Source organism: Typopeltis vanoorti, chromosome 20 (assembly GCF_054136105.1).
Source record: "Typopeltis vanoorti isolate ZY-2024b chromosome 20, IOZ_Tvanoo_1.0, whole genome shotgun sequence".
NCBI lineage: Eukaryota > Metazoa > Arthropoda > Arachnida > Uropygi > Thelyphonidae > Typopeltis > Typopeltis vanoorti.
In genome coordinates this window covers 6,508,633-6,525,253 of record NC_143568.1, presented here as the reverse complement: position 1 = coordinate 6,525,253, position 16,621 = coordinate 6,508,633, and the positions used below count along the sequence as shown (strand labels likewise).

Here is a 16,621-nt window from a genome sequence, read left to right as displayed (position 1 = left end):
TTTTCACTGCTTCTTAAAACATTGTGAAAAACTTCAACTTGATCTGAAGTTAGTGATTGTTCGTGCTGACTTAATGAATCGCAAAGGTCATTGAAATTGTGAGATTTCCTGGATTAAACTGTCTAGAGGCAAAGGATTGTTCGATATTGGAGGACCGAAATCTTTAACACTTTTTTCACTTATTGAATTAACTGATTTATCTTTCTATTCGAAGTTTGCTTTGGTTTAAACATATGTATGAGAGACTCTCGGACTCAATTTTAACATGTCAATCCAGTATTGATTGATGAGTTAACCATATCTATGTGATGGATTTAAATTTTCCTTCCGTACTATCATGCAATATGCGTAAATTCATTGCTGATTCTACTTGCAGGTTCTCCACTTTCTGGATTCATTTGTAGAAAATCAAAGCAATAAAAAATAAAATTGGATATTAAAGTGCATCATATGCTTTATGCGTCTCCCATATCCGTTTCAGTCTATTGTCGCGACCATGTAAAATTGTCTCTGCAGTTAAATTTTTGTCCATTAATGACAATCGTTACTTCATATTAGCCGTGGGATATTGACTCTGCCTGCATAACTGTCGGTACTCGGTTTGCATGTATGACCAGTCTTAGTTCTTGCGGATTGTTAGCATTCTCTATAGCTGACTTAAAAGTTTGTGTGTGTGTGTGTATATATATATACACACACACACGTCATGGTGATGTAGCATTCCTTGTAAATCAAATATGTCTGAGTTCAACCCTGTGATCTATCTACAGCAGAAAGTTACTTGTTCATGATGTAGGTTTGAAACAAAATATAAATCTGTAAAAATTTAGGATCATTTGGTTCGAATGGCAACAATATTCAGCCAAATAGTATAATTGACCTTGCAACTTAAAAGTAGGTATGAATCCAATTTCAACTATTTGCTTCTCGCCAAACGATGTCATTTGAAATAGGGGGATGAACCCTTTCGAATTTTCAAAATTCGAGTCATCAGAATTCAAGGAGAAAGGGCAAAATCCGGAACTCGGGGGAGGGGGGTGTTAGGCACTAGAAACCCTTTGAAGACTACACTCAGGAGCTACCCTGAGTGTCAAGTCTTCGAAATTCGAGTCAGCAGAATTCAAGAAGAACCGGCCTACCAGTCCGGAACTTGGGGGGGGGGGGACCTTAGGTGCCATGGCCCCCTAGTATGTATGTGTGTGTATATATATATATATATATATATATATAACCTGGTTTAAAATAGCTTGGTATCTTTAACATATATATATAAAATCAGCTAATGCTTTTTATTCGTGTATAGCAGGCCTGCAGGCCGCATGCTATTTATTTTGGCACGTCTGCCTGACTTAATTATTTAATCATATGGGGTAATATGTAATTATACGATTTTTCCCTAGCTTGAATTAAATTTTTATTAAGACTCTGCATGTTTACATTCATGCGATTAATGTCACAATCATGTTTCTTTCAATTCGACAATAAACTGCATTTGGAATTATTCCCAGTCGTATATTTAATAACAAATTATTACAATCGCTTCGAGGTTTTGTTAGCACTAGTGTCACTGCGTGGAAATTGAAAGTTACATCTGCGTGATAACGACTTGATGTCTACGAACTACACAAACTTTGCATAATGTCTCTTATAAAAGGCATTCAAAATGAAATGAAGTTTGTTTGAAAGGTCAACTTGCTAAGGGGGATATGTCACATTTCTTAACTTGTCGATAGAATATCATTCAATGGTGGGTGGAAATTATAAGAAGCACATATCACTTCTAAGTGAGAAGTTTCAGAAAAGAATGCCATTTAGTAATGAAGACGAAGTCCGCATAAGTGATCGAGGATCCATTTTTCTGTTGAAGCAGGAACTCTACCTGTTGAACTCTAGATGGAATCTCCAGTGTTGTGAAAACAATCGGGTCACGCATAGGGAGAGTACTTTACAAGAGTTTTATTCTATTCTGGATCAGGATAAATTTAAAACTTTGTTAGATACTGTCTACCAGGTATTTTGTATGTTTGGGAGCACATATATTTGTGAACAAACATTTTCGCTCATGAACTTACAAAATCAAACAGCGTTCATTTTTAAGTGATATCAATTTAGAGGCTATATTAATAATGGCCACTTCAAATATGACACCAAACTTTAATAAAATAGTGGCAACAAAGAAATGCAACGTGTTACTGATATTTTATTCAGAATAAGTGCAATATTCTCAGTGAAATTATTAGTAAACTTCGTTTATGTTTAAGTGATTTTTATTGAGAAATTTTGCAGCTATATCTGTTTGTAAATAATTTTGATTGTAATTTTAATTGTAACTGAAAAAATTAAATATGCATTTTAATTAGTATTTACTGTAGACCTAGTAATAAATTTACTTAAGTTTAGTGGCAGTGGACTTGTCTACGATTCTAGGTCTGAAGTGATCTGGCCCTTGGTCAGGTGGTCCAAGTTGGGTTTGGCCCTCAAAGACAATTAAGTTGCGCAGGCCTGCTGTATAGGGAGTAAGTGAGGCTATTTTAGCCTTATCTAACTTTTTGGAGACTGAGTGAGCAGTTCAATCTTCACTGGTAGTCAATAAAAGATAACTGGCCCAAGGCTATCACTAATTAAGCAGCACACAGTGAAAACATGGCTCAACAAGTGCCACCACCTTGAGGTCCCTAACACAATATTTTTAAATGTCCAAAATTGTGTAGATTCTATGGTCAATTTTCTCAAGTTTACAGCATGAAAACCGGATTGCCCGTGCCAGAAATAGACTAACTTGGGAACTGGTTGGAAAAAGGCTTGGTAAAAGTTTCTCTAGTTGTAGACTAGATTTGAACTTGATCTTCGGGCAGTTTCATGCTCAGGAGTGCAAACACCACTTCCACTGAGCTGTACAGGCTCTCAATTACCATTAAGTAAGATAATTTTTTTTTTTTTTTTTTTTTTGGATGGTATGTTAAACTGCTAGAGTGAATTAAAGAGAGCTAAAATCTTTAGACAAGAATAACATAAGGCAAACTTAATTAAGGCAGAAAAGTTATAAGAAAGAACCAGACTGATTCCACATACAGTAAAACTCAATAATTTAGATTTATGTATATGGGACATGTGAATATGAACCATGTTCACACGTAATAGTTGATGTTCATAATGGAAATGGGGAGGAGCCAACAATAAACAGTGTCCCTCTATACATATATTTGTAGCTTGGTACATAACAAGAATCATCAACAAATGTTTGTTGGTGGATAATAAAATTTGAGTGGGCATAAATCATGATATTATTAAATCATATGACACTCAGTTTGGGAGTTTGTTTCCAGAAAATCCTAGCTGAACCTTTAATTTCATTTTAGGAAATCACTGGTTAAAACAAAACAATCAGATTCATGTGATTCTGTTAATCTATCAGAGGCTATCCTGATGCAAAAAATGCGTATCATATTGGGGAATTCTGAATTTTTGAATGTAAAAAAACATGACACAAATCTGATTTCAAAAAGTAATTAAAAAAAACAAAAAAACTTGTTTTTGTATACATAAATGCCATAAAACATTTAGGTGATTAAACCAAACCGATTCCAATCAGTTCAGTTAAATGAAACTGAATATATTACTTTAAAGATACTACCAAGCAAGGATTAAAACCAAGTCTATAAAATTGCTTGGTATTTTTAACGTATAGTACCCAAGGTAAAAACAAAAAATTCTGAATATATTACTGTTTTTGAGTTTTATGCCACTGACAAAAAATTAACTTTTATGCCAACAATCTGTGAAAAGCTCCCAAAGTAATGTCATGAATGTTGAAGAATTTGCATAAAATGAGCTCTCTAGATGTAAAAAATGTGAAGTCAAGCAAGCTCCTGGCAGATGCACGGCATGTATAGTTCTGTTAATGTATGACATACAACGCAGAGTGTAAATGTTAAATGCAAGGAACTCAAAGTTTCAGTGATTATTAGCTAGTGTTATTTCACAATTATGTAAAATAATATGAACATGCTACATTTCTGTTAAGCATTGCCCTAGTTTCTCCTTACCCTTATGCAACCAGCTGGCCAAAATGCCTTCTAGTTTGAAGACAAAAAAAAATTTTTTTTTTTTTGATTTTACAATAAAATTGAAATCTTACTTTTTTTTTGCACATTCACATTTTTGTTAGTCATTCCAAGTTTTTAATATATATTCCTTTAGGCAGATGGAATTTAATATCTATCCCAGTTTATTTTACAATAAAAACATTTTCCTGGCCAACATATTTTCTTTTATTTTTTACAGAATAGTTTATACACACCTTGTGATATTTAGATAATCCTAGTTATAACCAATTATACACTGCTGATGAGATGTGTTTATCTGTGTTGAAGAGATACATAAATGAGCTTTTCTACTATTGCAGATATTTCAGATATGTTATAGTTTTGTGCATGAAACATTCACAAATACAGACAGCCAAACTAGGAATGTTTTCTGCAGTCCCAAAATCACTTCTTGAATAGGATAAAAGGATAAAATATGGATTTATACAACTTCTTGATGTCTAACTTTGTAACTTTTCATAATGAGTACAAAGAGAACATTAAATACAATGTCAATTCTTTATAGGTGGAAATGTTTCAGAATGATTTAGCTATACAGAAGTCAGTAGCAAAAACTTGGTCCAGCCCACAACAGCCACACTCTAACAAACATTTGAAGCATATGTAGTAAATATAAAATAAAGACAATCTTGTCCTTTCTATTATAAACAGTTTGATTATACAAATTAACATAATATAAATATATTAAGAATGAAGGCTGTTGCTACTGGATGAAAATCCTATTGTCAGTAGTTGAAGTGGCTCAATTAATAGAATAACTGCATTTCAGTACAAAATTATAACAAATACAAAACTATAGCATCAACAAACAAACCACAGAGTGAGTTCAAATTATTGCTTATATGTGTTTGTGTGTGTTCCCCTCTGGAATCAGTCTTACTGAGTTCAAAGAGTTAAGTTTACAATCATCTCATAACAGTACACAAAATACTTAATTACAAAATAAATATTTTAATGAAAAAATCTCTCTTTGGGGGGGGAGGAGGCCATAAAGCATACAGCTACCGATTTAAATTCTAATTCCTCCCATCCGAGCCAAATTTCAGAAGTTAATTTTGAAGTTCACTTTTTTTTAAATTTTCATTACATACATCCACAATGAAATATATTAGGTTACAGATGCACACACACAAAAAATCAAATTACATACAGAGCATATTAAGTACAAAAGCAATATTTTTTGCATAAAAAATATTTACTACTTTGCACAACTTCCATAGGAAATTTGGAAAATTCTACAATTTTTGATACTGAAATTGGCAGGAAATGATGTGCTAGTTTTGTGTTTCCATAAAATATTTGCCTGTGTATGTATGCGACTAAGTCGGAAGAATCTGATTTTTTTAATTAACGAATGAAATATATACAGCATTGGCCTATATATATATATATATATATATATATATATATATATCCCCCTTTGTGTTTTCATTTCAGATCGATCAATACTGATACACTGTACACAATTGTCAGACCTGGGAACCTTGTCTTCTAAGTGTTGCAGGCAGTGATGGGCAGGACCAGACCAGCTGGAAATCTAAACAAGAAAATCATAAAACAACAAGATCAATTTTAATATAAACAGCAAAACTGATTTTTCAGAATATTACATTATGCTGGTTAGGTGCAGTTCAGTGGCAGCTCATAAGAATTTGCAGTGGTAAGGTTGCAATGCTACCAGCTCAAACTGCACAGAAATTACGCACCCGCATTAGGGGCGGTTTAGTATGGTCTGCACTGAATGCAGCTCCAGCTTTGAATATACTAGCCAGTACTGATACTAGCCCTAGCTCGCACAGCAAATCGACTATTGCAAAATACAACTATTGCTACAAAATGATTATATAAAATACTATCAAGCGGTGTTGCATTACAAACAAGAAAATAACGGTTTTTAGATAAATATATAAAAATTCAACAACAGCAATAATAAAACAGGAACTTTCAGTCTTTGTTATTCTTTGTGAAATTGATAATCTCTTATTTTTATTATCATCAAATTTTTTTTTTTTGGTCTGAACATAAACCTTATGGTTTAATTTTAAACTAAATTTAAACAATTTCATAGTAAGACAATTCAATCAACACTCTTGGTATAATTAATTTTATCCATCTCTATACATAAAAGATTGCAAAACCAATAACACAGCAATCATGAAATTAGGGTGAAAGAAGGGAGCTATTGATGTGTTTCTTAAAAGGTTAAACAGTATGGAAGAGTTTATTCCAAAAAGCAGAGGTAGATGGAATGAAAGAGAATGATGACCAGAGCTGCGCACATTTTTACCCACGTTTAGAGGAAAATGGAGGAATGATGTTGGCCAGTTAGGCAGAGCAATGTCCATGAAAGCATAAGGTAGAAAAAGAGCACCTTGCACAAACATGTCTATTGGCATATGTGTTTATGCCAGGAAGGGCCAGAGGTGTAAAGTGAGCTTAAGAAGAGAAATGTGATCTTGAAAAAGTGATTGGAGTGAGTATGTAACAGAGGGTGTCATCCATTAACCAATTTTTCTTTTCTGAATGGCATAGCATTTTTAATAGAATGTGCCAAAAAGAGAAAGTATTCTATGGACTGACCAGGTTTTGATATTTATATCGTGCAAGGAGTTGTACAGACACAGATGTCTATTGAGGTGTGTTTATGCCAGGGAGAGCTAGAAGTGTTTTGTCATCCTAAGAAGAGAAGTGTGATCTTGATTGGCAATCAAGATCACACTTACAATGTATAATTTTTTATTTTTTATTTATTTTATTTTATTTTTTTTCCACCAGAGGTCAGGCCAACAATTGTGGTAGTGGTTGGTCAGTGTCTTTAATGAACCAGTTTGATTGTAGTATAGCTTGTTTCTTGTGTATATTTGCACGTTCCAGAAGATGACCTTGACATAAAGGTCGAAACGTCGAATTGTAGATTTTAGTTATATTAAACTAAAGTTTTTATTCAAACACGGTAGTTGTCTCCATAATTTTCAAAAATGCATTCGGATCACCGTGCAAGCCTAAAAGAAAGGATTCAGATCATCCATGGAAATGATACCCACAAGCGCTGCAATCGCTATGGTAAGCTAAAGATTCTTATTTCTCTCTAGATCAATCGGCTGGCCTTTTTAAAAAGATGCAGAGACAATAACCTTATTCCGATCTGCATCAGGCTAAAAAAGAAATTTACGTCCGCTAAGGCACTCCGTATCTATGACCGCACAGAAAAAGCAATGCTTAGAGAACAGATTCAAACAGCCCGCCAAAACCTAGCTACAACACAAAATCTGGTTTCTAAATTACAATCAGAACTATCGAACTATGTTAATCCAGACATTCTATAAACACTTGAAAGAATTACTGACAATTCGGCCAAGCATACCCTGGAAAAGAATAAGGAAAAACTCAAGAAAAATTTCCACAGTTTGAAACAACGGCAAAATATGGCGGCCAATCACAGGAATCCATCCAATCAGAGGACTTCCTCCCCGAGAAACAACAATGAACAACAAACAAGGGAGACAAGAAGCGACCAACCACCGACAAGCAAGAACCATGTGATTAACATATCAAGCCACACCCTGAACAATGGCGAACTTACGCTACTGAATAAAGGACTGAACTATGCAATAGCACCGAAAAAGGTAAACAAATTGGATTTTATCTACCACATTGAAAGAGGCATCAGATCTCTACCTAACAATATAGCAGATAAAATACGACTACAAACCAGAAATGTCCTAAATACCAAGAAAACCATACAGAACAACCTGACTAAAACAGAATTAGCAGCAATTAAATCATTAAAAGCCAAACAAAACATAATAATAACGAAAGCGGATAAAGGCAGTGCCACTATTGTCCTTGACAGGTCAACATACATACTACAAATGAACCAACTAGTAGCCGATAACAACACATATAAAATGGTAAATTATAACCCAACAAAAAGAATAAAGGATAAAACAGAAAAACTACTAAAGTCCGTCACTTCTTGGCCACCAGACATGGTTAAAAAACTCAAACCCCACTACGCCCGACCCCCCAGCATATATGGGGTTCCGAAAATACACAAACAAAATGTGCCCCTTCGATCAATCGTGGAAGGAATAGACAGTCCCAATTACCACCTAGCCAAGAAATTAGCGGCAACACTCAAGGAGTTGGTAGGTCATTCCCCCTCCTACATAAAAAACACACAACACTTTATAAACAAAATCAAAAACATAACACTCAACAAAGACGACTTATTAGTCAGTTTTGACGTTTCTGCCCTTTTCACTAATGTCCCCATCAATGACACAATTCTCCTACTACAGAACAAATTTCCGCCCGACATTACGGCCCTCTTTGCCCACGTACTAAAGTCCGGTTACTCCGTGTGGCAAAACAAATTCTACCTACAAAAGGAAGGTACAGCCATGGGCTAACCATTATCCCCCCCCCCCAATCGCTAACTTCTACATGGAAACCTTTGAGCAAAGGGCTCTTGATTCCGCCATGCTACGACCGACAGTCTGGCTCAGATACGTCGTCAACGTGTTCGCGATCTGGCCGCACGGGCGACAAACGCTAAACACATTCCTCAGCCACCTAAACAAACAACACAAACGCATACAATTTACCATCGAAATCCAAAATTCGCTCTCGTTCCTAGACACACTAGTTACACGTCTTCCTTCAGGCAGTCTATCAAAAACCGACACACACGGGCCAATACATACATGCGAATTCATACCACCACCCAGCACAAAAATATGGAGTCATTAACACCCTTAAAAACAGAGCCACAACTATTTGCTCTAACCAGCAAGCCCTAAAACAAGAACTAAAAATCATTAGTGACACATTCACAAAATAATGGCTATAACAAAAATACTGTCAATAAAATACTCTATAAAACCACAACAAAAACGAATCTAGATTACAGTAAAACCATAGCCATCCCATACATTAAAGGACTATCGGAAAAAATCAACAGAATCCTACAACATTATAACCTCAATGCCACCTTTAAACCACCCACTAAACTTAAAACCATATTCAACTCCTCTAAGGATCCTCTCCTCCCATTAGCACATCCTGGAGTCTATTGCATCCGCTGCACCTGTAACTTACCGTACATTGGTGAAACAGGATGGACAATCCTTATACACAAGAAAGAACACATTAGACACATCAAATATAACCATTATGGTGAAGCAGGCCTCTCAGACCACGCACTTAACACCTTACGCCAAATCAACTGGAAAAGCACCTGCTCCTTACACCGCACAAAAACCTTGTACGAAAGAAAATTTAAGGAATCCTGCGAAATCCTGATAAACCACCCAAATATCAATAACAAAGATGGTATGAAAATTCCAAGGATCTGGATGGCACACATTCAGCCAACCTAATAAGAAAGATTCAACATAAGTCAGGACTTTAGCCCATCTGCTAGTATTAGAAACCATTCCACTCCAACTGGCTGGAATGATGTTAATATATGTATATAGTAGACAACACAAATAATAGGACTCTAACGTTGATGTATAATTTTTTATTTTTAATTTGTATTTTTTTTTCCCCCACCAGAGGTCAGGCCAACAATTGTGGTAGCGGTTGGTCAGTGTCTTTAACGAACCAGTTTGATTGTAGTATAGCTTGTTTCTTGTGTATATTTGCACGCTCCAGAAGATGACCTTGACATAAAGGTCTAAACGTCGAATTGTAGATTTTAGTTATATTAAAGTAAAGTTTTTATTCAAACATGGTAGTTGTCTCCATAATTTTTAAAAATGCATTCGGATCACCGTGCAAGCCTAAAAGAAAGGATACCCTTGATGTATGAAGCAATTGCTTTGAAAAATTGCTAAATGAAACAAGTAGTGATAGCACAATGGTAAAAAACAGTCAGCAGGCATGCATTCATGAATACATATCATTCTTCAAGTATAAAAAGCCATCAAAGGCCTGAAATATGGAAAGGCAGCAGGAGTAGATGATATTCCACCAGAAATGCTGAAATATGGAAGTATAAAAGTCTTACAGTGGCTGCACTGCATAGTTCAGAAGGCCTGGACAGAAGATGAATTCCTGATGATTGGAGTAGAGCTTTCATAGTACCCATATATAAAAAGGGAAATAAAACTGAATGTGAGAATTACAGAGGTATTGCTCTACTGAGTGTTCCTGGTGTGATTTATGCAAGTATACTTTAGAAACGGTTGAGGATTGTGGAAGAAAAGCTTGGTGAAGAACAAGCTGGATTCATGCCATATAGAGAATGTCAGGATATTTCAGATTTTCACTTTACGACAAATAGTTGAGAAATACTAGGAATATAACAAAGATATGTATTTAAGTTTTGTAGATCTGGAAAAGGCATACGAATGCCAAGAGAAAAGCTATTCAAAACACTACAGTTATATGGTGTCAATGGGGCATTATATCAAGCAATACTTAGCCTTTATTTGAGTTGTAAGTCAGCAGTTAGAATTGAAGGAAGTACAGGAAGGTGGTTTAATGTTAAATCTGGTGTGAGACAAGAATGTACATTATCCCCTCTGTTATTCATTATCTATATGGATCACATAATGTAGGAAAGTGGTATTAAACCTGATACCAAAATTGGAGATGTTAATCTCAGCTCTTTACTTTATCCAGATGATGTTATACTTTTAAATAAATCTGGTACAAGTCTACAAAATTCCCAAACTAAATTGAATAACTGTTGTAATAGATTTGGTATGAAGGTCAGCAATAACAAGACAAAGACGATGGAAATAGGCAGATGCATTGAAAATATCAACTGCACTGTAAATAGAGAACTCATAGAACAAGTAAAACATCTAAGCTACCTAGGCATAATTTTTAGTACAGATGATAAATTAAACATGGAAATTGACAACAGTATCAACAAAGCTGGTATGGTAGGAAGTCAACTGAATAAATTTATATGGAATAAGAGAGAAATTAGTCAAACACTAAATTAGCTGTATACAAGACAGGTGTTAAAACCAATTTTAATTTATAGATCTCAGAGCTGGGTTAGGGGGAAAAAACACTTGAACAAAGACTAAAGATCACAGATATGGGAGTCCTGAGAAAGGTTAGACGCATGAACAGATGACATTAGTAGCAATATCATATTAAAAACCGAGGATATTAGTAAAGAACCTGACATTGTTAGCAGAGCTAATCTCAGGTGGTATGGTCACTTAATTAAACAGAATGGGAAGGAAAGATTAGCAAAACAAGTGTTCTTTGCCATGTTGGCAGGAAAAGACCAAATGTAGGTGGACTGATATGGTAAAAAGTGCCTTAGAAGATAGAAATATAAGATCTGATAATGGTGGGGTCTTGACAGGTAACAGATTGATTTGGAGGAAAATTGTACACAGGGAGTTAGTAATGATGAAAGTTTTTCATGTATTACTATCATATCCTGTACATCCCTTGAGGGTACATATCAGGAATTTGGTGATTATGATAAAATTATCATCATCATTATTAAAGACGATTCAATAATTAAATTTGCACTTAAAGGATCACTACACTGAGCTTCCTGGAAGCTAAAATAAAGAATGTAACGAAGGCAATGGTAAAAAGAGATTGTAGTATTAGAACTAATGATATATGTAGTGACAAATATAGTATGAGAGAGAGAGAAAATATGACTTGATGGAAAAAGCAAGAAAGGTGAGAAAGTAAAAATGGTTACTTTATTACCGAGATACACCAGTAAAGTGTTAAGAATGAAGGCAAGGATAAAAATTATTAAATGCACAGGCTATGTATAAAAATGCATTGCAATTTTTTGAATAGTTTTTGAATGTGTTGAATAAGTTGAGCAACTTTGATGGTAGAAAAGATTTGTATAAGAAGGATAGTCTCTGCAATTGGATAGATTTGGGACCAGATGACTACAGAAATTAGTTACTGAAATGAGACCTATTACAGAGAGTCAAGAAACTAGATTATCTTGGGAGGAATGCTGAGGACATGTCAGCTTACTAGGATGTATAGATGTACAGTACGCCTACAGATACGAGACCCTTTGACACTTCTGCGCATGCCAAAAGAAGGGGAATCCATTCCAATAATAGGATAATCAATCCGTATTGTGGGATGAGTTGTTTACTATTACACGTCGGAAAATTAACTTCTCTTTTATGATCATCGTAGTTTTTAAAGGTAACTATTTTGCTTGTATAACAGTTGAAAAATTTTATGTATAAAGCACTTGATTTCGCATGTTGGTGACCAATTCGTACATCGCCTTATTTCTTTCTCCCCTTCAACATGAATCGACTCTTCTTGGCAGCCTGCCAATGATGGCTCTCGCTTCTGTGGTCGGATTATAATAGTGACAGGAATGTCAATTTGCAGTTATGAATCCGCTGAATGGATGGACTACACTTTCGGTTCGGTTGTTTTGAGTGCGTGTGGAGGAGGAAAAGAAAAAGTTGCTCAACCAGACTGTAGATTTAATTGTAAGAAAAAGCAAGAGGTAACTCCTTACTGTTTTTTATATATATATGTCTATACATAAATGCCAGGAGAATTAAAAACAAGGTGGTTGAGTTTGTTGCTTTGGTGAACACACTGTGGTCTAAAAATTGTTGGCATTAGTGAAACCTGGCTCTCAGAGTCAGATGTTGTAACTGGAATCTAGCACAAGGATATAGCATTTTTAGAAGTAGCAGAAGAAATAGGAGATGTTGGGGGTTATATTACTAAGGATATCAGATGACTTGAGTCCTGTTAGGATAGAAATCCCCCAACCTTCGGCATGCAGTGTGAATGATACCCATCAAGGGTATGCCAAACATACTGCAGGATCCAGCACCCCCCCCCCCCCCATCTTTGAGGGTACAGCAGTGAAGCAGTTCTGCAGGCTGACTGCTAGTTACTGTACAGGATTGAACCAGATGGTAGTGTGTTTTTGTCTGGAGGATGCTGTGTAACGGTATTTGGGGGGGGGGGGGGGCTTGTTGAAACCTAGCTGTGGTTTGGAGACTGGATGTACGCTGTACGGGTGATATGCTCAATAGTATTTTCTCCCACTGCAAGTTTCTCTTCTCTTTTTCTCTTTACCTTTTGTAACATTAAACTAAGCCTAAATAAGTATAGTGTCTCTGTAGTTAAACTAAAAAATAAACCTCCCTTCAAAATTCCAAAAAAATTCGAACTCAAAAATCTCACCAAAAAAAATCTTTCACCTTCACTTTACCAACATCTTTGGCATCAACAATAACTTAATTTTTTTATGTGGTTCCTGCCCACGAAATATTATTAGTAAATTTATTTTATATATATATATATTTTTTTTTAATTTCCAGCATAGTCCAGAGACCCCACTATAGAAACCAAAGATAGAACTATTTCAAGCCACTGCAAGCCTCCAATAAGCAGGAAGGGTTTCACACTGAGCAATGAAATTCATCTCCCACCTAAAGACAATCACAAATATTCATGTCTGCAATGGGATGCAAACCCATGACCTGTTGGTTGGACAGCAGGAACACTAACCATTCAGCCAACTAGGCGAGTAGCTATTGAATTCTTAGCTCTAAACAACTAAGTTATACCAACTAAGTCTGTTGGCATTTTCAGGGTACATAACTGATGTAAGGCACTAAAAAGTAAAAAACAGTTACAAACTAAAATCAACCGATTCCAATTATGTTAAACAAAGAACAGAGCGTGGATGATCTCACTTGTTGTTATTTAGGAACGTTCTATAGTTGGCACTATAATTCAGTTCTGGCAAGTTGAAGGATCTGATAAAGGTCTTCCAGATAACGGGCAAGATTAGTCCTTGGTTCCTGTTAAGGTTTTGTGTACAGCGGGCAACTGTTGTGGCCTCCTTAAAAATTCAGGAGCGGAAGTCCTCCTCCATGTAAGGAATTGTGCTTCTATCCCATTCTATGGTATGGTTCGTTCTTGAGAAATGAAAAGCTAAACCCGATTTTTCTTCTCTGTTATTATTGACGTCACCTATATGTTCTTTTTGCCTAATTTCAAGGCTCCTTGAAGTTTGGCAGATGTAATTCAACCTGCACAAGCATGGTATGTTATAAACTCCAGCATATTTGGAGGAAGGATGGCTATCTTTTGGAGATCTTAAGAATTGTCTAATCGTTTCTGTGGGTTTAAAGGCCACTCTTATTTTATGTAGTCTAAGGAGTCTAGCAATCTTATTTGAAACTGTCCCTAAGTATGGAATGACGATGGTAGAAATATAACGTACATCATCTTGTTGTCTTTGTCGGGGTTCAGAGAAAAGTATCTTGTGGACGAGTCTTCAAGGAAATCCATTCATGATAAGGTTGGTGGATATCAGGGATAGTTCTTCCTGGAGGTCTTGTTGATCTGTTGTAAGGAGAGAGGCATGGTTCTTCACATGTGGACGAGTCTTCGAGGAAATTTTCTCTGAACCCCGACAAAGACAACAAGATGATGTACGTTATATTTCTACCATTGTCATTCCATACTTAGGGACAGTTTCAAATAAGATTGCTAGACTCCTTAGACCACATAAAATAAGAGTGGCATTTAAACCCACAGAAACGATTAGACAATTCTTAAGATCTCCAAAAGATAGCCATCCTTTCTCCAAATATGCTGGAGTTTATAACATACCATGCTCGTGCGGGTTGAATTACATTGGCCAAACTTCAAGGAGCCTTGAAATTAGGCAAAAAGAACATATAGGTGACGTCAATAATAACAGAGAAGAAAAATCAGGTTTAGCTTTTCATTTCTCAAGAACGAACCATACCATAGAATGGGATAGAAGCACAATTCCTTACATGGAGGAGGACTTCCGCTCCTGAATTTTTAAGGAGGCCACAACAGTTGCCCGCTGTACACAAAACCTTAACAGAAACCAAGGACTAATCTTGCCTGTGATCTGGAAGATCCTTATCAGATCCTTCAACTCGCCAGAACTGAATTATAGTGCCAACTATAGAACGTTCCTAAATAACAACAAGTGAGATCATCCACGCTCTATGAATGTATTGTACGCGCTCTGTTCTTTGTTTAATATAATTGGAATCTGTTGATTTTAGTTTGTAACAGTTTTTTACTTTTTAGTGCCTTACATCAGTTATGTACCCTGAAGATGCCAACAGACTTAGTTGGTGAAACTAGTTGGTATAACTTAGTTGTTTATTATATACACTTGATCAATATAATCCCAATAAAAGTTTTTCCAGAGCTTTTTGGTCAAGAAAATTAAACGTTTTTTAATTCTTAGCTCTCTTCAGAGTTTCCTCATCAAAATAAAACTGTAATTATCTAAACCAAAAACAAACTTCCCAACACAAAAATTATCAAACTGCCATACCTCCAGAACACACACAAAGACTACAAATACATTTTAAAACACGACTATAAACTGGTGTTCACCACAAACTAAAAATTGGCAACACTTCTAAAACCTATAAAACCTCACACACACAAAGAAATATTAGAACACCACAACGTTGTTTACAAATTTCCCTGCCAAAAAGACTGTGATGTCACCTACACAGGTTCATCCATCAGGTCTTTATGGACTAGACTACAGAAACACTTCCGTGACTGTAACATCCCCATTCCAGAACATTTAAACAATAAAAAATGCAACAACCAAAAGAAAAACAAGATACAGAGATAGCAGTCCAAGCCCTTGAACAAAAACACAACCCGCAACTCGACAAGGCCATAATATTAGCCATACAATACAACAAAACAATGCTTAGAATATTGGAAACGATAGCCATAAAATGTGATGAAAACAAACTTCCACCGACCCTACATAATCTCCGAGAGTTGGAAGCTCCACAACATAAAAATTAGGTCACGACTCCAACCAATAGGAGACAACACAAGTACACCAAAGACAGAAACAGCTAACTGACATGACAAAGCATCCACTTCTCTCACAAGTCTCGAAGACGACGGTTGTCGAAATGGCTCACACCCTGTAACTCCCACCCATGACCTTTTTCCTTAAATCCTTCCTCTTCCCCCCCAAAATAATTCCTCTCTTCAGATCCTTCTCTCAACCCCCTCCTCCAAAAACGCTCTCTACCCACCTTAATAATAATATTTATACATATATTAAAAAACCCAGTTTTTTTCAAATAATTCCCCCCTCCCCACATTACTTTACCCCCACTTCCCCCAAAAACCCTCTTCCTTTAACAGCATATGAAGGCACATTGCCAGAATAAGAAGAAAAACAACATCCAAAAAAGATTGTGTCCAAAATTTCTGCTATTTTTTTATTCTTCATGTATTAGTTTTATAACACTTCCGTAATGCCCTAGAATTTTGGGTAAAGAGCCAATGACATTGTAAAAAAAAAGGGGCACTCCTAAACGAAAGTAGGCTATATAGTCATTAAAATAATATAGTGAATGGTTTAAAATAACTCAAGTAAGACAGGAATGCATCCTGTTACTTTTTCTATTTAGTCTTGTAACTGATTTTATGATGAACAAGTACACAAAGACTGCAAAGGAGAGAAATTGAGGATTAAAGAACTTTTAGATTAT

The 16,621-nt window shown here is 35.7% G+C and overlaps 1 protein-coding gene across 3 annotated transcripts in view; it reads right to left on the bottom strand.

Annotated features, from left to right (window-relative positions):
- Nucleotides 1-4,247: 4,247 nt before the first annotated feature.
- The window catches only part of LOC150095210 (stromal membrane-associated protein 1), a 166,750-nt gene continuing 154,376 nt past the window's right edge, over nucleotides 4,248-16,621 (bottom strand). For all 3 annotated transcript variants that reach the window (XM_090410137.1, XM_090410136.1, XM_090410138.1), the window contains one exon: nucleotides 4,248-5,643. The gene's annotated coding sequence lies outside the window, so the exon portion shown is untranslated. The remainder of the gene's footprint in view (nucleotides 5,644-16,621) is intronic.